Consider the following 23114-nt stretch of genomic DNA (forward strand, 5'->3'; position numbering starts at 1 on the left):
AATAAGACGGCGATGTTAGCTAGCTGTGTCCCCGGTGCTAGCAGCCAGAAGCACGGGGAAGGCTGTCGGCTTTCCCGGGAGGAAAACCGTCAACACACAGCTGAGAACTCTGACACAAATCCTCCACTAGGCTGAGACTGGGCTGCTTTGTAATTCCTGCTTTTTCATAATTTTTTTTAACAACAGAAGTCGTGCTTGCATTTGTCTAGCTTTGTTGATGAGTCCGCGCCAGACTTCCTTCAAACATCTTGCAATTTAAAGTTTTTTTTTAATATCAATAAAAACATTTATATAATAATACATTGCCCAATATATAATTTGAAGAAATATGAGACCCTCTTAAAATCGGCATATGAAGAATCCACGGTGCCTCCTTTTATTTTTAGTAGGGCTTCAACTTTTTCACTATACTCATGTCGCTGCCATTGCAACCAAAGTGTGTATTCTCGTGAAATATCATGGTGGATATGACCGGCAAACAATATTTAAAAGTTGGATTATTTGACAAATTGTGAAGCTTTGTGGATTGTATACATGCCGAATTGAAGAGATTTGTGTCCCAAATCAGAAAAAGTGATGATTCATTGTCCATAGCGTATGTATGTGGCTGATAACGCTACGCGATTCCTAATTCCTGGGTTTTTTGAATCAGGTTTGGCTCTGGCTCGGTGTCTCGAAAGCTAGAGCGGGAGGTACATATCGAACATACCGAGCATGTAGCACAAGCCTCATTACATCAGAGAGAGTTCAAAAGGGACAGAGCTTGGCAGCTGCGAGGGAAATTCATTGGTGCGTACATGACATGGGACTCTGTGTTGTTGTACAGCAGCACCAATATGTCAGATCTCACAATATAAGCATGGCTGCGGCCTGCAGACACACACACACACACACACACACACAGGCTACACACACCCACACTGCTGGCTGCTGAGCCTGGGAAGAAGAATCAATGGACATGCTTTGCATAAGAAGAAAAGCTGAGGGTGGTGGGTTTTGTCCATTGTGATATTAGTGCCTGAGCGATGATAGAAGAGGATGTGGCATCCTCAGAAGTCTGGATGCAGGGAACAAGCTCAGCCAGTGCTGTGGGTTTTTATCTGTGATTACATAAGAGCTCTCTGTGCTGAATTGTGTTTATCCTGAGCTTGTTTTTATGCTGAAGCTGCTTTGAAATCACTATTATGGTCATTTCATTCTCCTAAAGCGGCCCGAAATCTGTCTGATTTACTCAAAAAGCACATGTTTTTCTTTCATTACTTCTTACATTGTCACTAATATTTCTTTACAGACTTACATGCAATTTGGGACATCTTTATACATTTTTTTTGATAGATAGATAGATAGATAGATAGATAGATAGATAGATAGATAGATAGATAGATAGATAGGAGGACTTTATTAATCCCAAACAGGGAAATAATGGTGTTACAGCAGCAAGGACAAACATACTCACTCTCACACATACAGAAAATAATAACATTTACAACCTTATATATATATATATATATATATATCTATCAAAATAAAAGATATATAATATTAAATATGAAGTAACCAGTGTGCAAGTAGCATAATAGTGTACAATAATGTAATAATGAAATTGGGTGGAGAGCTGCAGAGATCAATTGATTAATCAATTAGTTGTCAACTATTGAATGAATCGCCAACTATTTTGATAAGCGATTAATCTGTTTGAGTCATTTTTTTATGGAAAAAACTTTGATTACATCTTCTTATAATGTGAATATTTTCTAGTGTCTTCTCTCCTCTGTGACAGTAAACTGAATATGTTTGAGTTGTGGACAAAACGAGACATTTGAGGACGTCGTCTTTAAGCCCAGTTCGGACCAAAGATTCGCGATGAGACGAAACCGTTTTAGAACGTCGCGGAGAAAAGTTGCAGTGGTCTGAACCGGCACGACTCAAACCAGCTGCGACTCAGCTGGTCCAGTCTCCAGAGGCTGGTTTTACATTGTAAGAGACGTCTCCTGTTTCAACAGCCAATAGAGAAGTCAGCTGGTGAAGTCAGCTATAAACTATAGAAATAAAATGATCCATAATCCATTTGATTTCTACGTTTAAAAACTGTTAACTGGTCGAAATGGCAGATACACAGAGGCTCAACATGCGCCCGCGAGTACGTACTGTATGGTGGAGTGAGCTAGAGAGTGACTGAAGAGAGAGAGCGCCTAGGATAAAGCTGTGAATCAGAGAAATAAAACGGGTTTTTGCCGATTCCCCACTAGAGATGTAACTGGAACAAGCCTCTCAATATCACTAACTTTATCCACATGCATAATTAGAAGAACCAAATGATATATCCAGCTACAAAAAGCCTAAAAGTCGGAAGTTAGGACAAAAGTGCAAAGAGTCGTTGTGGTGGAGATGATACACCGTCTCGTCTCGAATCTTTGGTCTGAACTGGGTTCATCTTGGACTTTGGGAAACACTGATGCACATTTTTCACCCTTTTATAAACCAAACAAATAATCGATTAATCGAGAAAATAATCGACAGTGAAACTAATCGTTAAAGTTGCAGCCCTAGGGAGAGGGCTCTCCATCAGCAAACTCCTGACTTCTGAAGGGACTTTGACTTTTGTTCCCTTCTGACCACATCCTTCTTTTATGACATATAGTTAACATTATATGACAACACAATAGTACTTATTATACCCGGGCTGTGCTTCCTTGAGTTAAGGGAGTTTCGGTGACTTCAGGGATCAAAGTCCTCTCACGGAAATGATCCTGAATAACCGCATGATTATTGGATTGGTGGGATGGTGATCTTTGCTGCCACAGTGATATGCATATCATAGCTTCGAGGACTTTAATTGGGTGTGAAAATAATTAGTAAGACGTCTGAGCGTGCTTTCCTTTTGTGGGTAACAGCTGTTATCCGAGTTTCCCATCCACGATAAGCAGTTTATGTGCGTCCTCGTCCCTTTTTAAGATGCACAAGTACACTCGAGAAAGCTGAGGATTCAGAAAGTTAAACAGTGCGTGGCAGCACCCCTCCATATACTGTGTTAGGTGTATGCTGTTCTCTCTGTAAACAGTGTTGTGTTGTATTTTCCTCGCGTAGTTCTGAGGAGGAAGCAGCTGCCGGTCGGAAACTTGTCAAGGAGTTCCTGGAATATCCTGGAAGGAAGTGTATGGATGTATTAGAGATAAGGCATGTGGTTAGTTCTTTGTGGAAGTTGGAGCATAATCAGGGATTTTGTACAAAGGGGACACATAAAATAAGGGATAGACCGATAATTGGCCCGTTTTTTGGCAGTTTGCAGAGGATCTGCGTCTGTGTTTTATTTGCCTGATAACCAATAAAGTGAATGAATGAAAAAGTGTACAGCCCTGCAGGCCCGGTGTGATGCGTGCGAGTGGAGGAGACACTGCGCATGATTATGGCATAGCTTTCTCCCCACCCAGTTAGGCTAATAAAGTCATTACTTTACTTTAGGATAGTGGCAGGAAATATCTGTCGGGTCGGGACAAGCTCGGGCTCGGGCAGAGAATCTAAACTCTAACATACACCAGCACATTCTCACCCAAGCACATCTCGCACATACACATTCATTCCATGTTCTTAATAAATAGCTAGAAAACCGTAAACACAGCAGTTATTGCACAGAGTCCGATTGCACTGAGGGGGCAAGGGAGCCAGATTTTATTTAGTTATTTGCCTGATAACCAATAAAGTTAATGAATGAAAAAGTGGTCGGCTACAGCTCTGTCTCTCCCTCTGCTTCGGTTTCATTCACCACTTAGTCTGACTTAATGTCCTGCCATCCCCACCCCCCACAACACTATCTGCACCTTTGAATATTCCCAGTATTCCCTAATCCACAGCCCAGGTTGTTGTGTCAAAGTTCGCCAAAATTAAACCGTACGCAAAGGCCCTGCAGCGATAAACTTCTGTGAGTGAATCCAATAGTTGCGTTGATTCCATTGAAATAATGGGATTTTAGTCATTCATTTTTTCTTTTTATAACTCCTCCCTGCAGACCCTTAAAGCATCGATTAACCCTTGTGTTGTCCTCGGGTCAAATTTGACCCATTTTCTACGTAAAAAAAAAAAAAAAAATCAGAAATATGGGTTTCTTACAACCAAATTGCCCAAAAATAAAATGGATGCATGATGTACATTGTATGGAACCCATATCACAATCTTCGCAGTTACAATTAATGATTGTTTTATTCAATTTTATAGCATTTGAAAAAAAAACAGTGTCAAAGACTAAAGTTTGACCAGTCTTCACTCGACATCCTCTGATCCTAACTATTAGTCAAAACAATGCATAATTTCTGCTTTTTTTAACTCAAAAATTGGGTATAATGTAATTTAAATAAGGTTGAATGTAGGGCTGTGCTCGATTTGAAGAAATTCTTCGTCGACTAACAGTCATTCAATTGAATCGACTAATCGATTAGTCGATTTAATCGACAGATCTGTAAATCTGAGTTTCTCCGTTTCTCTTGCAAGAGTCATGGAAGAGTCAAGAGTCATGCTCGTACGATTCTTGGAAATAAGTCATTCAGCATGAAAAAAAGCATAAAACATGACTAATCGACTAAAGAAATCTAAGTTGACTAAGACCAAAACGACCGATTAGTCGACTAATCGACTAAGAGGGAGCAGCACTAGTTGAATGACTATGAATTAGGGCTGGGCGATATGGAGAAAATCAAATATCACGATATTTTGGACCAAATACCTCGATATCGATACCACAACAATATTGTAGTGTTGACTATTGGTGCTTTCACAAAATATTTACACAATGAGATTTTTGATAAATAATCAGCAGTAATGGAGATCTAATAACTAAGTGGGGAAAGGCAAATAATATAACGGTTACAACAGTCTGGTAAGTTGAGAAAATGACTTCACTTTACTGTAATGCAGCCTTTAAAACCAGGAAAAGACAACACTTATGCCACATTACGATATAACGATATCCAAAATCTAAGACAATATCTAGTCTCATATCACGATATCGATAGGATATTCGATATATTGCCCAGCTCTACTATGAATTTAAAAAAGTATGGAGAAAAGTGACAAAAAAAATGTGCGTGAAGTGTCAAAAACATTGGGGAAAAAGTGCCAAAAAAAAGTTCATTTTCAATTTAGCCCCGGAAGGACAACACAAGGGTCAAAACAGTTGAACTAGGCTAATGCTAACTAATGCTAACCCTGCAGCTGAGGGTAGCCCCTACTTTCTCCCCTCCGGTGGTGACTGATCGGGAGGGTTCATACATATCTTGTTTCTGATGGAGGTGTATTAATGGAGGTGGTTAAGTGGGGGTGGTTAGGCCCCCTCTCGAGCCGTCAGCCTTTGTAATTAGGGGAATGTGAGCTCAATTAGTCATGCCACACTGAGCAGACCGCAGCCTCTCGCCGACGGTGATGAAGAGTGTCGACTTACACTCCGTCTGCGAGCCCGGCCGCCACCGCTGCGGCCCTCACTCCGGCCCTCGCTCCGGCCCTCGCTCCGGCCCTCGCTCCAGGCTGTTTTATGTCCCCCCCCCCGCCCCCCCCCCGAGGGAACTGGAACATCCTGGAAGGACTTGACTTTGTTGCTGTGTTTTTGGTTCACACACACGCTGCCGGATTACGAGAGAACCAGCGCTCGTAAACAACAAGTCACGTGGATGTTCGAGTAGACCGGCTGTTGTGAGTTCTCTCTCCTGTGAGGGTGAGCCCAGCCTCTGGAACGTTTAACTTCACCTCATGATGCTTCACTGTCATTTTATATGTGGTTCAAAGTGGGTGGGGATGGCGCAGTGGATATGTCACTTGCCTTTGGTGTGGCAGACCCGGGTTCGATTCCCACTGCGATACATCAACCAATGTGTCCCTGAGCAAGACACTTAACCCCTAGTTGCTCCAGAGGTGTGTGACCTCTGATATGTAACAATTGTAAGTCGCTTTGGATAAAAGCGTCAGCTAAATGACATGTAATGTAATGTAATGTAAAGTTGAGAAATATGTTCTTCAGCCTTCCAGTCCCCATCGCCATCATCTGAACCGCGTCTGCTTTGTAACTTTTGTAAAGGTTTTTGTAAGCCTGAGGAACCGCTGGCTATCAGGTGTCAACATCTGTGTCTTTCTACCCATAAACCCCTTGCATTTTAGGAGTAGTTTCCTGTCGTTGGGTCAGGTTACCTTCTCGCCCCCAAATGACAAACCAAGCGCGATTCCTTTTGGAAACGACGTGTTGGAATGGCAGGTGACAAGTAAACGATGGACAGTTGTAGGGGTGTAATTTTTTATTTTGCAATACTGTATCAATTTTCAAAAAGGCAATATCGATTTCTTTTTTTTTTGTTCAAAAATATTCATGTAAGACACGTTCACGTTTATGTTGTGTTTAAACCCCCTACCGCTAGATGGCTATGCTGAGACGCACCACTGGTGTCCTTGCCTAGCAGTGACTAGCAGTGCCTAGCAGTGCCTAGCAGTGACTAGCCATGCCTAGCAGTGCCTAGCAGTACCTAACAGTGCCTAAAACGTGAATTATACTAGAAGCATCCAAGGTCTGCAAGTCTCTCATGTAAACTTACTGGGTTAAGATGAGTTCTTTTATGGTGAATGAAAGGCTAGATCCCACCAAGTAGGTCATTGAATCAAATCGAAGCATTGACGTCAGTGCTGCTGCCATTTCTGCCGTTGTTTACCTTTTTCTTCTTCTTCTAGTCCGTAGAAAGAGCAACGTCGGTAGCATTTGCTCATTAGCGCCACCTCTGTTCAGGAGAAGACCGTAACTAGTGTCGCGAGCACCAGCGCGGGTATAAATAGTCACTCACATTTGCACGCGCCAGCTGGGCTGCGTGCGTCCAGTGTAAAAGAGCCTTAACAGTGCCTAGCAGTGCCTAGCAGTGCCTGACCTTTTGCTAGAAGCTAACAATGTAGCTATGGCTGACCTTCGGCCTACTTTAGTAGTATATAAACATTAGCTCACTAAGAACCTGGGAACCACAATCCCAAACTGGCAGTTTGATTTTCTGTGTACTGAATTGTTTACCTAAAGTAAACTTCTTTGACTTTTATGAACATGATGTCTTTTTTTAAATATTAGTTTTTCTAAAATTATACTTAAAAAAAAAAACCAATATATCGCCTTACGCACAGTATCGAAATATATTGAATCGTGACCTCTGTATCGTGATACGTATCGTATCTCCAGATTCTTGCCGATACACAGCCCTAGACACTTGACTGTTTTTGACAATTCCTCAGCTAAACAAGCGACTGATGAAATGAAAATCTAAGCGATAAAATGGATTTATAAATGATCCCTTATTGCGGCCCCAAACGACATCCATTTACACGTGTGCAGATAACACTAAGCGACTCTATAAACTAGCAAAAGGGACTTTGATTTAACCATTCCAGCACGATTTGTGTAAATGCGTCTCTGATGCTGCGGTTTGTCCAGAAAAGGAGACACAGATTCAACTTACATGTCGGCTTACTCATGAGAGCACGTCATTTTTAAGAAATTAATGCATTTTCCTTTTTAAAAATTGATTTTTGGGCATTTTAGGTCTTTATTTTTAATAGAACAGCTGAAGACATGAAAGGGGAGAGAGAGGGGGGAATGACATGCAGCAAAGGGCCGCAGGTCGGAGTCGAACCCACGGCCGCTGTGTCGAGGAGTAAACCTCTATATATGGGCGCCTGCTCTACCAGGTGAGCTACCCAGGCGCCCAGTGCATTTACCTTTTGATGCAATGTATATTCTCCTTACCCCCTTATGTTTTCATCATTGCTTTTATTTTGAATCTGTGGATTTTTGCGGACTCTTTCCTACTTTGTACTGCAACTGCTGCCCAACAGTTTCCCTCGGGATGAATGAAGATCTATCTTAAGAACAGGCAACCTAGATCTATTTTAGTGAACACCGTGGACATCAGAGGAGCTGTTCATTAAACATTGAATGCACACAGTAGATCTGTCTATGCGCTCTGCTCTAACCGTGGCATACATGATGCTGCAATCTTGTGTTTTATGTGAATTATGTGACGTCTCTCTTGTCATCGTCAAACTCACTCACCTTTGTTGCTTTGGTCTTTTTTTTTTTTTTTCAGTTTGAAAGTGGCACGGCTAGCTGCAGGTTAGCAGTATTTAGCTTCCCCCCCCCAAGATATTCCTCTTATTCGACTGAGAAACTAAGCGACCATCCATCCATCTCAGGGTTTCCCCCAGAAAAGTTATAAGGCACAGTGACAAGTGTCTTTTTTTGACGAGGGCCCGGCTGGGGCCAATCCCAGACTGATGGCAGCTTTGATGTAGAGCCCAATAGTTTCTGTGAGACCAAATAATGCACAGCTAAAAAAGCTATAAGACCGACTCCATAGAGCTCAACAGTGACAGGTGTCTGACAACATTATGGAAAGGATTTCTAAGGAGGTCGACCTTTCTGTTAAAGAGTAAGATCCTTTTTTTAAATATAAAAACAACCGCGAAATTGTGTTCGCTAAACCCACCAGACTCCATGTAAATAAACAGTAATTTTAGCATCGTAAAATACACTTCATTCAAAGTCGACAGAAACAAAATAAAACCATGTAAAGCCATTTTGTGTCATCTTTCCACTTCTCCAACCGTCACAACTCTAGTTTTGGTTGAAATAAACACATAGTTTACCGATTTACATGTGAAAATATGTTGGCTTTATACACGCTAAAAGTATTGTTTTTTAAATGGAGTCTGGTGGGTTTAGCGCTAGCGACTTCAGAGCTGTTTCTGGTTAAACAGAAAGGTCTCTATGAGGTTTTAAAGGTCTATCTCTGTAGGGATCCTTTCCATAATGTTGTCAGACACTCAGAATAATAATCTGAGTCTGTCAGCGGCAAAACGAGCACTTTTGTGAAGGTAAATACAAACTAGACAATTGTCCTATTAACTTACATTGTAGCTTGTTTCTCTGCTGCCGACTGCAGCGATCTCTCTTAATACTGGACCAAGATCAAAGATTGTTGTTTCCCTCAGTCACTTAGACACAAACACATAGGAACATAGGGTCCAGGTTGAAAAACCCTTTAATCAAAGATTATGTGATGTTCCAAAACTTTTTTTTTATTGAAAAACTTAACATTTTCTCGAGGGAGGACCCCCTAAACTCCCAGACAAATACAGTACTTGCACATACAGTAAGTCTTCCACAACCCGAGGGGTAAAAAACTGCTTTTTTCTGTGTGTCAGCAGGTGAAACTTATTTTTAATCTTAAGCTTTTGGAGACGTGATGTTTAGCCCTATTTTTAGCAGCAGACGTTTCAGTCTGCTTCTCTAATCACTAGTTCAGACCTGTATTTTCTCACACACTTTTCACCCCTCCGTGTGCTTGTCACGTGTGACTTAATCTCCGTGTCACGTCATGTCAACATGCAAATGGACCCAACCCATCATTATGGTGGCGAAGGGCTGTAATCGTAGCAACCAGGAAGACGGCGGCAGCACAGGCGTCCTGCTGCTGATCCCGTGCTCCTGACCTTTGAAACACAAGGCCCTCCTGGTACGGAGCGAAGCCTCAACTGAGTGAATTCTGGGTAATATTTTTAGGAAGAGGCCTGGAGGCTTGTTCTTGTTCTTGTGAATATGTTTTAGATGGAAAAAGGAGATGATGAGGGCAGTGGATTGTCAAAAAACTGAGCCCAGAGATTAACTTCGTTGACATAAAGACTGTTTTAAACACTTTTAAAATCCATTAGTCCCTCCTGTGATGGGGTTTCCTCGCCCTGGTTTGTCACATTGCTCGTTAGTTTCTGCAGGCTCTGCTCCGAGAGGACTTTGACCCGAGTTAATCCGGCTCCTCTCTTAAACATTCAAGTGAAACGGGAATAATTTGTTTTTAGCTGTTGCCAGGGTTTCACAGCTCTGAACCGTTGAACTGTTGCTTTCTTGAAAATGGTGCTGATTTAGAAACGATTGGGTCTGTCTTCAAACTAGTGAGTGTAGAGTACACACTATGGGCCCTATTTTAACCATCTAAGCGCACAGCGTGAAGCGCCTGGTGCAGGTGTGTTTAGGGCGTGTCCAAATCCACTTTTGCTAGTTTGACGGCGGAAAAAAGGGTCCGTGCGCCGGGCGCCTGGTTCTAAAGGGTTGGACTTAGTGTCTTCATTAATCAGAGGTGTGTTTTGGTCGTAACATGCAATCAACCAATCAGAGATCGTCTCCCATTCCCTTTAAAAGCCAGGCGCGTTTGGACCTTGGCGCATTCTACTATGCGTTACTATGATGGAGGATTAGCACCGTAATATTTTGTGTGTGTGTGTGTGTGTAACAAGCATAGTGTGTGCGTGCTGTGTGTCCCTGTGTGTGTAACAAGCATAGTGTGTGCGTGCTGTGTGTCCCTGTGTGTGTGTAACAAGCATAGTGTGTGCGTGCTGTGCACGAGCCTAGGAGCATTGTACTAATGCTCTGCTAAAATAACAATGAAATGCTGCGTTATTGACTTTAGACCAGGTTTTTGTTGGTCAATGGCGCAATCACTTCCTGCTGCCTCAAGATAGCAATACTCACAGACCCTGTAAGACCAGCACGCCCATGGGCGCACAGATGGGCGCAGGTGCATTTGTTATTTAAACGACGTGGGCGCTGGACAGGAAATTGACAACTGTGCCGGTCTTAAACTAGCAAAGACACTTGCAGCGGGCTTTGCGCCGGGTGCAGGATAGGGCCCTATAGCTGCAACTGTTGAGTGCTTTCACAATTATGTATTTTACTAATAATGTTGAAGAATAATTGAGTAACTGGTTAAAGAAAAAACTTCCTAAAGAGTAAATTACTGGTTATATCCCCGGCCAAGGACGGTATGTTTTCGGTTTGGTTTGTCAGTCTGTCTGTCAGCCGGGTTACGGAAAAATAACTGGCCCGATTTTTATGAGGAAGGAAGAACCCATTACATTTTGGTGGATTTACAGTACAGGCCAAAAGTTTGGACACACCTTCTCATTCAATGTGTTTCCTTTATTTTCATGACTATTTACATTGTAGATTCTCACTGAAGGCATCAAAACTATGAATGAACACATATGGAATTATGTACTTAACAAAAAAGTGTGAAATAACTGAAAACATGTCTTATATTTTAGATTCCTCAAAGTAGCCACCCTTTGCTTTTTTTGATAACTCTGCAAACCCTTGGTGTTCTCTCAATGAGCTTCATGAGGTAGTCACCTGAAATGGCTTTACCTTCACAGGTGTGCTTTGTCAGGGTTAATTAGTGGAATTATTTCCCTTATTAATAAAAAAAGCAAAAGGTGACTACTTTGAAGAATCTAAAATATAAGACATGTTTTCAGTTATTTCACACTTTTTTGTTAAGTACATAATTCCATATGTGTTCATTCATAGTTTTGATGCCTTCAGTGAGAATCTACAATGTAAATAGTCATGAAAATAAAAAGGAAACTCATTTGAATGAGAAGGTGTGTCCAAACTTTTGGCCTGTACTGTATGTCCAGACCATCACATCACAGCAGGCTGTTCCCTCTTGATATCTCCCTTTCCTTTCCTGCTTGTTATATTGAGCAGATATTCGTGAACAAGCCCGCTCTCCACACTCGGTTGCTATGAGATTTGTTACGCAACTGCACGCTGTCTTCCACACTGGACATGTTCAGGAGAAATCAGGTTGATTTGCAATGCAGCATGCCAACACAGAGAACGTGTGTATGCTTTCGGCGGAATACATTGCTGCATGCTTTGGTCCTTTTGATCCTCGCTGTGTCTGTCTGGCGTTTCAGGGTCTCAGAGGAGCCGACGCCAAAAAGGCCCGGACGCTCCCCCTCTTTCTTTTTTTTAGGCCGTCTGCATAATGTCCCTGTGTGTCAGGGCTGTTTGATAATCTGCTGCGAGGAAGTGACCTCATGAGAAAACGAGAGATTTTCACCATCACTATATTTATCTTTCGAAAAATGCAGGAGTCACTTTTAGTATTTCACTTGTCAAATTGATTTCAGGAAGAGAAAGGTTCCATATCCACTTCCATATAGGGTTGGGTATCATTTTTATATATATATATACATACATACATACATACATACATACATACATACACAGTAAAGGCCAAAAGTTTGGACACACCTTCTCATTCAATGCGTTTCCTTTTTATTTTCATGACTATTTACATTGTAGATTCTCACTGAAGGCATCAAAACTATGAATGAACACATATGGAATTATGTACTTAACAAAAAAGTGTGAAATAACTGAAAACATGTCTTATATTTTTAGATTCTTCAAAGTAGCCACCCTTTTTATTAATAAGGGAAAAAATTCCCCTAATGAACCCTGACAAAGCACACCTGTGAAGGTAAAACCATTTCAGGTGACTACCTCATGAAGCTCATTGAGAGAACACCAAGGGTTTGCAGAGTTATCAAAAAAAGCAAAGGGTGGCTACTTTGAAGAATCTAAAATATAAGACATGTTTTCAGTTATTTCCACACTATTCTGTTAAGTACATAAACCCATAATGCTGCCTTTCAATTATTCATAGTTGTGATGCCTTCAGTGAGAATCTACAATGTAAATAGTCATGAAAATAAAGAAATATATTGAATGAGAAGGTGTGTCCAAACTTTGGCCTGTACTGTGTGTGTGTATATATATATATATATATATATATATATATATATATATATATATATATATATATATATATATATATTCCGATACAGGTATTTAAGCGATACTTTTAAAACGGTGCCGTTGCCTAAACGGTGCCTGAACCGACTTTTGAAAAAAGGTTGAAAAACAAAAAGGCTATAGGCGACCAGTTTCAAGTGAACGCACCACGTCTGTGTTGTTGCTGCAGACTGCTGTACGTCCCCGGTCCTGGAATCCTCTCCGGTGAAACACAGTAACACTTTACACCGTTTAGCTGTCAGCATTTTAACCGTGTTTAATCCAAGCTAACGCTAGGCTACCGTTAGCTGCTGTCAAGTGTAGTGTTAACTAATGTCACGTGCAGCGATGCTTCTGTTGCATATAACGTCTAATCAGAGCATCAGAGAGCAGCGCAGGCATTTAAGTGGCACCGAAATGAGGCACCGAAATCCGCGTCGCCATTCTGTCCGGTAGATAACGGTCGTTTAGGCACCGGTGCCGTATTAGCGCCGGGTTTCGGTACCCAGCCCTACTTCCATAAGCGTTATCAGAAACAGAAAGTCAGAATGCTTTTTCTTCACTCTTTATTATTAACATGTCCTCAAACCTAAAAGACAAAATAGCTCACTTCTCAGTGCCTTGAAGTTAAGGAAACCCGAAAATACTTGAATGAGATTTGTCGTTGTTGAAAGAAACCAACACGGACTGTTAGTCGGAGATGGAAGTTAAACTAGAGCTGTCAAAATTGGCCAAAAATGACGTTATGTTCCTTCTAAAAAAAACACGTAGGTATACCTGTTTTTGCGCATTATGTCAGCAAGTTGGCAAACCAATACAATGGGGGACATAACTACTTGTATAGGAAGTTCCCGAATCTCATCCTCCCTCAGATTTTTGTGTAAGTTGCGCTTCTTCTTCTTCTTCTTCTTCTTCTTCAAAAGAAAGAGACTTAGCAGTGTTTCCTTTAGGATTCTTTTTAGCAGTGGGGGCAGGTCTGTCCGAACGTTTTGACAAGAAACTCCATCAACACGCTTTTTATTCCATTGTTGTGTATATCTGTGTATTGCACCTTCGGTGTAAATAGTCTATTTACATTGTCTTAACTGTCTTTGTTGTATAAACATGTTATGTTTATTGTTTTTGTCATGTACTTAACTCTGTTATGTCATTATAATTGTGGAGGACTACAGATGGAAAGTAGCATAATGCTAAATCTGGTGCAGCCATCTTTTTAATGTAACTGCACATTGTCCTGCAAAATAAACTAAACTAAACACAACAGTATGTGGAGTTAAACTGGACAAGCCCAATAACCTCTGAAGCCAACGGGGGGTGGGGGGGGGGGCGCATTATGTCGGCTAAAAGCTAAAGCAGAGAATAAATAACTAACGCTCAAACTTGCTAAAGAAGTTCAACTACAAGCATTAGAGCTGAGAAAAGACTTTTAGTTTCATTCGGCAGGGAAAACCCTGTAATAGATCGTTTTTAAAATTGCGGTATAACTACTTTTACTTCATTATAGGATCTGAATACTTCTTCCACCCACTGAGAACCAGTTTATATCCAGTTTTTACTGTTGACTTTCTTCTTGACACCCCCCCCCAGCAGCCTGCTGCAGGGGAGATAACTGGAAACCTGCCAGTTACCCAAACACCCAGTAATCTGACCACTGGAGGAAATGGAAGTCTTGTTCATGAATGACTCGGGTTTTACTGTCAGTTTCACAGACTTAAACTGTGACTTTTGAACCCCCCTCCACACACACACACACACACACACACACACACACACACACACACACACACACACACACACACACACACACACTCAGGGATTTGTCCGACACTTTATCACCTCCTCGCGACTTTATTCCAAATCCTACTGTATATAAGCTGCAGAGGACGAGGATTTAGGACTCTTTGTGTAATGTACAACTTTTTGGAGTTGCTTATGACAGACTTTTATTGGTGTTTGAGTTGGCCTTGAGGAGGATGACTCCGGTCAATCTTTAAACTCTATTACTACGGGTTTCTTCAACATCAGCACTTCCTGCAAATTCCACAGCTTTGCTGAACTCATCAAAAAATTAACGAAGCTCCCGGACCGAGAGACCGAAGACATGTAGATCTTTGAGCTCGATACCGGTTATGAAAGGCAACGAATTTCTTCCAAAGAAGATGATTTCACAGTTGATTGATTGATTGATTGATTGATTGATTGACATTTTGAACGGTCATCTTCACTGGAAATGAAATAGACAAAACAATAACTCTAAATGCTCATTTTAAACTTTCTTTGGGTTCGAAAAAATGTGTGTGAAGTGTTTTTAATAGGTAATCTCAAGCGGTGTGTGTGTGTGTGTGTGTGTGTGTGTGTGTGTGTGTGTGTGTGTGTGTGTGTGTTGGGCGAGTCCGATCCATTTCTGCCTCAGTGAAAGGAATCACCTGCTAATCTTCTGATCCTTTAACACACCCTATTTTTTTATTTTTGTGCAATCCAAGCAAGCAAAGATTTGGTTGTTAAAGACAAAGAATTACTTCCAAAGAAGATGATTTTACAATTGATTTGATTGACGTGTGTGTGTGTGTTTGTGTGTGTGTGTGTGTGTTTGCGTGCATGTTTGCTTGTGTGTGTGCATGTGGATGTGTGTGTGCATGTGTGTGTTTGCTTCTGTCTGTGTGTGTGTGTGTGTGTGTGTGTGTGCGTGTGTGTGGCTGTCTGTGTGTGTGTGTGTGTGTGTGCTGTGTGCATGTGCGTGTGTCTGTGTGTGCATGTGTGTGTCTGTGTTTGTGTGTTTGCTTCAGTGTGTCTGTGCGTGTGTGTGTGTCTGTGTGTGTGTGTGCATGTGTGTGTGTGTGTGCATGTGTGTGTGTGTGTGTGTGTTGGGCGAGTCCTATCCATTTCTGCCTCAGTGAAAGGAATCACCTGCTAATCTTCTGATCTTTTGACGCACCCTGTTGTGGCGAGTCTTTGCTGTGGGCGCGTCGGCAGCAGCAGCCGGTGAATCGCTTCAAAAGAACGCTGGGAACAATATGACAAGAGTCCTGACATAGTGGAGAAGTTTTCAAAGTAGCCACGAAACGAAAGTAAACGCCATCCGTTTGTTGGATCCTGAGCCAGAGTTGTGATGCTTTACAGCAGAAACGAGACGACAAGATCAGGTTTCAGAGAAGCTGCAGCCAGAAATCTATTTTTATTTAAATAGTTACAGTGGAATTAATATTAGGAACTGACTGTGAGTTCAGCGTTTAGTTCACTAGATGGATAGATTGTGCACTGTCATACCTTGCTTTAATTATACAGTCGAGGTGAACAGATGTTTTGCAGTGGAAATGTCCTCGTTACCTTAGAAAAATATGAACATATTCCAACGAGTCATCATGAACCCGAGCGTCATGTAGGTAAATCTTCAGTACCGATAACGGTACCCATACCTGGAAAGCGATAACGGTTCCTCAACAATTTTCTAAACCGATTTTCTAAAATCCATTATACCCAAAAGAAATTACAAAATCTTACATCACGCTCCTTTACAACTAAACACACTGTCACGCACACTGTACAGTCCAACCTCTCAAAATACAACAACACACCCTGCATGCCTCCTCGACATGTAACGTTAGACAGCCAATCACGGCCATTATTAGATCTTGGTGGAAGCATGGTGCGTGCTTATTGGCTCACTGACGCTGATGAGATTCACTCCTTAGCTATGAAAAATAGGTATTGAATGATGAGGCATATCCCACGTGAATATAGGTATACCTCGTTACCCCTACTTCATTATTTAACAACATATACTTTTCTTAAAATATCCTAGTTGTTCGTGGATAAATGTTACTTCGTATGAATTCACTTGCCACATACCGAAGTATTTCCAATCCATCAAAACGCTGAAATATTTTGTTCCGATGCTTTCATGGACTCTCTATGTGCTTCTCCCTTGACTGTTTCCCTCCACGTCCCCCCGATTGCCTGAGAGCTTCTCCTGACTATACGGTAATTTCTCATGTCACTATCGTTAGCCTATTGTTATAAAAGCGTCTGCTACGGAGCCATAACGTGAGGTACAAGGTAATGGAGCCTTTTATACATTGTCGTGTTTCTTTAGAAATAAACAATGGACAAATAGAGTCTTTTAAACGCTTCAGATGTAAAGTTATTCGCTGTCAAAGTGACGCCAAAATGAATGGGAGTCAATGGGATGCTAACAGGAGGTGATGGCTTGTTAGCCTCAGAATCTCCCCATATGGAGGTACACTTTCCGGATGCTCACTTACCCCCTTGTCTAAAAGTAGAGATGTTCCGATAAACGAGTTTTGGAAAGTACTGGAGTTTATGCACCGATCCGATGACACGTAGAGTAATTTTGCCCAGAGAAAATCTACTTTGAAAAGTGTTTTCCCAATATGACTGATGGTCAAACTGGATAATATAAGAAAGTTCTATGGCGTTCATTATTTGCGTTTGTTCATGTTTTACAAAGAGTTTAACCCGAGCCAGGCTGTACAAGAATGATAGAAATCATATCACATCCATACAGGGATAGTAGTATACAGCTGTTAAAACATAATAAAATATATGACACACTGGTATTGGATCAGTACTCGGGGTCGGCCGATACGCAAGTTCAGGTATCGGAATCTGTATCGAGAAGCAAAAACTGGTATCGGACCATCTCTACTAAAAACTATGGAAGTTCGGTACCCAGCCTTAGCGTCATGCGGCAACGACAGTTAAGTCTAGGCACCCAAACGACTAGTTAAGTTTAGGAAAAAGATTGTGGTTTGGATTTAAAAACTCCCGACGAATGAACATGCGTTTCCTTGGAAGCAAACTCCGTTTCGCGGCTTGAAAGCGCTGCGTTTTATGACCCAAACATCCTGATTTAGGAGAAGATTTGACATTGTCATAGACTACACTACACATTTGGATTTAGCTCTTTCTCTACACCCACTTTGCCTTTTTTTCCTGAAATGTCACGCTGCCGTCGTGTGGGAGCAGGAGGAGGAAGCATGAGGCTCGTTAACAGAAAACCCAATCATTATCACATCGCGGCTTCTTTAAAGATAACCGACATCAGCTGTACAAAGGTCATCAGCCCCCATCGGAGGCACAGATGACACAGAATGATCCGAATAATTAGAGAATAAAAACCAAGCAGCATGTTCGTTATCCTCCAGTCAGGCAGATAATTAACACAAGCTGGAAGAGTCATGACTTCAGATCAGATATGTGTGTATAGTGCTGGACTCGCTTGAGACCAACGAGAATATTTGGCATGTCCAAATACCAAAAGACAAGTCCAAGTCCGCACTCAAGTACTACAGCGATGTGAAAAAAAAAAGTACTTTTCACAACTTAAATTTACAGAATATATTCCCAGTAGTAAACAAAAGGTCTCAAAAATAAAACGTAACCCGGGCAGTTTAATTTTAGGACAGGCTTTCAGACTCTCAGCGTCTCAGTGAACTCGGTTATTGTCCATCTGCCCTCAGGGGTTTGTGTCCCTGAACACATCAGAGGCTCTCTGTTGGCCACGTGAGCGCGAGCGAGCGCCCGTGACAGTGAGCTCTCAGTGAGCGACGACACAGATCCAACAATCGGCCGTCTGTCTGTCAGCGGCGAGAGAGAGAGAGAGAGTGGGTCGGCACGGCTCGGCGCACACACAACCCGCAGGACCAATTCAAGGGGCAACTTCCTCCGCTGCCGCAAAATGTGTCGTCCTCTCAAAACGCACACAAAGTAACAGCTGCTGCAGCTCTCGCATCTCGACTGAACACAGTTTTCATTATGTTCTCAGCTTTAAAACACCCGAGCTGCTTTTAAAGGATTTTCTCTTTTTAAAGGGACAGTCCAACTCCCTGCTGTCCGGCAGTTTTTTGTGTGACTTTTTGTGGATAAGCAGCCGGGCTACAGCGTGACGTACAGTAATGTCCACGTAGTTCCTGTTTCTGATGTTTTAGAAACAAACAGAGCAGGAACTTTCTGGAGTTGTTATCTTGCATCAATCCTTAACCCTTGTGTTGTCCTTCGGGTCCCAGTGACCCGAAGGACAACACAAGGATTATGTACTTCCATTTACTTTGTTGAGAATTGCTCTCTAAACAAGGGTTAATACAGCACCTTAGTTCTTGTTTGTACAGCATTTTGGTCAGCTTAAACTGTGTTGAAATGTGTTCTAGAAATAAACTTTACTTACTTACTTTAAAAGAAACCGGTTTTAGAGAGCAATTCTCAACAAAGTAAACGGAAGTACATAATCCTTGTGTTGTCCTTCGGGTCACTGGGACCCGAAGGACAACACAAGGGTTAAAAGGAGCTTGTCCACGGATTTTAAACGTCAGAGCCAAGAATTTCTGTAATCGAGGACAGCCCTGTTCTCTGCCTCCCTTTGTGGTTCTTTTTTTGTAGTGTAGTAGTGTCTGTAGTGTAGTGTAGAGCTGAAGATCTTTGCCCCAACCAGACGGATGCTTTTCGATTAGTGCGAAAATGGATGCTGAGGAGGTGGAGCGGAGGCTGGCCTCTGGAGGACTTATTTTATTTCTTTGTTCCAACTTCCAAGTGGCCTATAGCCTACGTTAGTCATGAATACATGATGTTAACATTTTTTTTATAAATGACTCATTCTTGGCAAAAGAGCTGTGTGCGTGCGCACATTTGAATAATGTTGGGCTGTAAACGGATTTGGGCTTTTAAAAAGTTGTCAATCAAAATGTACTGGTTGGGCTTGGACCGAATTCTGTTGGGCTCAGGCCTTGTCGGGCCTAACTTTTAAGGCCAGATACAGCTCTAGTGTAGTGTGCCTTTAGTGAAAGTCAATAGGGGTGGGGGGAAAAATCGATACAGCATAGTATCGCAATATTTTCTGTGGCAATACTGTATCGATACAGACGCCAAGTATGGATCTTTTATGATATATGTGTTGGTCAGTCTGTCTGCTTGACAATCTGATTTTGCAGCAATACAATTGAAGTGAGATGAACAAACAGAGAAATGTATCTTTTTAGATAAAACAGATGTTGACAAAGTTTCCTTTTGGGGACATAATTTGAAATTGGGAAAAATTTGAAGTTGGAAATAAGGTAATGAATTGCAATATATCGCAGAATATTGCAATATGTTTGAAATCGCAATAATATCGTATCGTGACGTAAGTATCGTGATGATATCGTATCGTGAGGCCTCTGGTGATTCCCACCCCTAAAAGTCAATGGAGAGAGAAGTCACCAAGTCCTTGGCTGGGTGCAAATCAGGGACATTGCGCTTCATGTTCAGACTGTTTTTTAAAAATGAAGTCGTTTGGGCGGGCGTGAAAGCTTTCGTGTCTCTGTAGGAGCCTAAAATAAGCAGCGTAAGCATAAAACAGCCTTAAGACCGCCTTGTTTTAGTCTGGATTTAAACTTGGGATTAGAATATTTCTGGATTTATCCTTGTCTTGTAGTTGGTCTTTGGTTCCAGCTCTGGCGTCTGCAGTAATGTTCCTTTTTTAATGTGCCAGTGTGTGAATTTACCCAGAAGCCAAAAATAACCTCAAAGTACAAGTTTCCACCGAGCAAACAACAAACTGCCAGCCTGTCAGTGTGACTGCATCCCAAACTACCAGACAACCGAGCCGGCCGGTGTTCAAACACACTCGGCTGACAGGATGAGTCAAACATTTGTTCATATCGTGGGAGCAGTTACATGAACTGACGCTCATCACGCTCACACATTCATCGCTCCTTTCGGCTTCAGTGCATCGAAGCAGCTGCAGACTGGAGCGTTGAGTTTGGACAACGTTTCTTCACACACCGCTGCTCCAGATACACCCACTGTCACCATAAAAGTCTACTACCAGACATTCGTATGAGGAATCGGGGAAGAAATCATTTCTAGATCTGGGAAGGAACACTTTGATTTAAGCCTTTTTGTTTTTTGTAGCAATTCTTAAATCTATAAAACATTTATTTTTGCGGTGAAGTGACAGAGATAGTTAACTGCCACAACCCTGCGATGAAAAATGATATATAAATGGTTAGTCTGCCCTTCATTAATTTAAGTTCCCGGGGACACTTTACCCACAAATTTAAGCTTATACAACTTTAAAAAAGACAGGAAGAAAAAATAAGAGCAATCACACTGAGAGAGAAAAAAAAAAAAAAAAAAAAAAAAAAAAAAAAAAAAAAAAAAAAAAAAAAAAAAAAAAAAAAAAAAAAAAAAAAAAAAAAAAAAAAAAAAAAAAGAGAGAGAATGCAAATGTGGAAGACAGGAAATGAGGGAATTAGAAAATGTTCTGATTGTTTCAGGGCGGTTGATTTTATGTCTTCTCCCCTCCTGCTGGGAAACTAGTTATTTTACTGAGTATGTTAGTATTAATAAATATGCATATCGGTCGGTAATAAGTAGCAAAATTACGTTCTAGTGCATAATTACATCCAAGTGTAAAGTTATTCTAGTGCAATATAAGGGCAAAGTGACATTGTATTCATTTTTCTTCATTCATTTTTCTTCACTTATTGTTGTTGGCTGTGGTTTGCTTTGCTCAGGTTGTTTTATTTCCTTTCGTTTCCCTGTCGTTTAACGCACTCTAACTGATTTCATGTTCAAGTCCCTGTTGATTGGTTCCCTCCAACACAACACAACAATCCCCCAGGTCGCCGTAGGAGGAAGGGGCGGGGCGCAGTGCCCCGGGAAAGAAGTGAGAGAGCGAGGGAGTAGAGGAGTGTTAAGTTTAACTGGATGCACTGTGTGCTAGGGCTGTGAAATCAATCTATTTTGAATCGCGATTACGATTTCTGGTCCTAACGATCCCAAAAAACTAAACTAAACATTTTTTTGACCTGTGTTCTGAATGGAGAGAAAAAAGCTCAAACGGGAAATGTATTAGAGGGAAATTTCACAGTTCAAGGTATTTTCACTGTTGATTTATTTAACGATTTAAAAAAAAAATGTATTCAATAATTGTCTTTCCAAAAGTCAATGAGTAATCCTGTTAAATAATCGTGATTATGATTCTTTCCATAACCTAGCAGCCCTACTGTGTGCGTTGCTGATTTTCTTATGAAACCTAGCTAGGCGAACCTAACAGTCGGTTACAGCACTGATCATCCCGGAGCCCCTGTTAAAACCGCCCGCTCCCGCCAGATTTGTGTTGGGTCCCGCGGGATCCCAATCCTCTAGTTTCATTCTCCTCCTCTGCATTCCGTTCATTGCGTCCAACCAAGAGGGTAAGCTTCGCTTCAGAACTCAAACCTCCTATGGCGCCATTTTGACGCTACAAAGCGATCACCTCCTGTTAGCATTCCACTGACCAGCATACATTTTGGCGCCACTTTGACAGCGAATAACTTTACATCTGAAGCGTTTAAAGACTCTATTTGTCCGTTGTTTATTTCTAAAGAAACACGACAATGTATAAAAGGCTCCATTACCTTGTACCTCACGTTATGGCTCCGTAGCAGACGTTTTTATAACAATAGGCTAACGATTGGGTCATAACCACGAGGCTTACTGTCACACAGTAGAGGAATTACCGTATAGTACAGGAGAAGCTCTCAGGCAGTTTCAACTTACTTAGCTGTTTAGGTTTAATGACTAATGTTAACTAGCATGTTAGTGATCAGTAATTACTAATGTTAACTAGCATGTTAGTGATCAGTAATTAGCCTGTGTCTATGTTATCTCCTTACATATACCTACGCTCTCCGTCTCTGTAAGATTGGGAATGATTGAGATTTCTCTCGGCACAGCTACCAGAAGACTTCACACTTTCAGACAGGTTGCTCACGTCACATCTACGTTGTCTCTCTCAGTTGGAGGCTGCTCAGTAAAGCAAGAGATCACCGGAAAAGTGCTTCTAATATCCTTCACTGGTCTCCGTCCAGAGCAACGGGGTCTGTTGGTCCATTTTATATATGTCATTGCTTCCAACGTGCAGAGGTAAATGTCGTCGCCGAGAGACATAACCTACGTTTATTTATTGTCAGCATGTTTTTTAGATGGAACGGGCGGCACACCGAACCGCAGGCTGTCCGGTAAACGTTCATCAGTAGAGAGAATTCCCCGAGCCGAGCTTCATTTTGTCAGTCCAATCATTGCACTTTTCCCCCATGTTAGCAGCCGGGGATAATAATCATTGGGAAGGTGTTTTAAAAAAAAAAAAAAAAAACTGTAAAAATGTTGAGTATTTATCAGAGCCAAGCGAAAATACCAATTATTCTCTGCTTCCAGTTTCTCAGTTGTGAGGATTTGCAGTTTTTTGTTGTCTTATGTGATAATAAATTGATCATTTGGGGGTTTTGACTGTTGATCACACAAAATAAGATATTTGAAGATGTCAATTTATAGGCTTCAGAAAATTGCGCACACAATAAAACCCCTAATCTCTTGATCCACGTGTAATTATAATAATAATTTATTTTTAAAGTGACTGTTAGTAAGGTAAAGGTGTGAGAGGCTGGCCTCCAAGGGCTGATAGAGTAACGATCAATAAGGAGCTCTCTGTTGG

At 41.5% G+C, this 23114-nt stretch overlaps 1 protein-coding gene across 1 annotated transcript in view; it reads left to right on the forward strand.

The window, feature by feature from the left end:
- The window catches only part of myo6a (myosin VIa), a 190548-nt gene that overhangs the window by 241 nt on the left and 167193 nt on the right, over positions 1–23114 (forward strand). The gene's annotated exons all lie outside the window — the stretch shown is intronic.

This window comes from Perca fluviatilis, chromosome 18 (assembly GCF_010015445.1).
Source record: "Perca fluviatilis chromosome 18, GENO_Pfluv_1.0, whole genome shotgun sequence".
Lineage (NCBI taxonomy): Eukaryota > Metazoa > Chordata > Actinopteri > Perciformes > Percidae > Perca > Perca fluviatilis.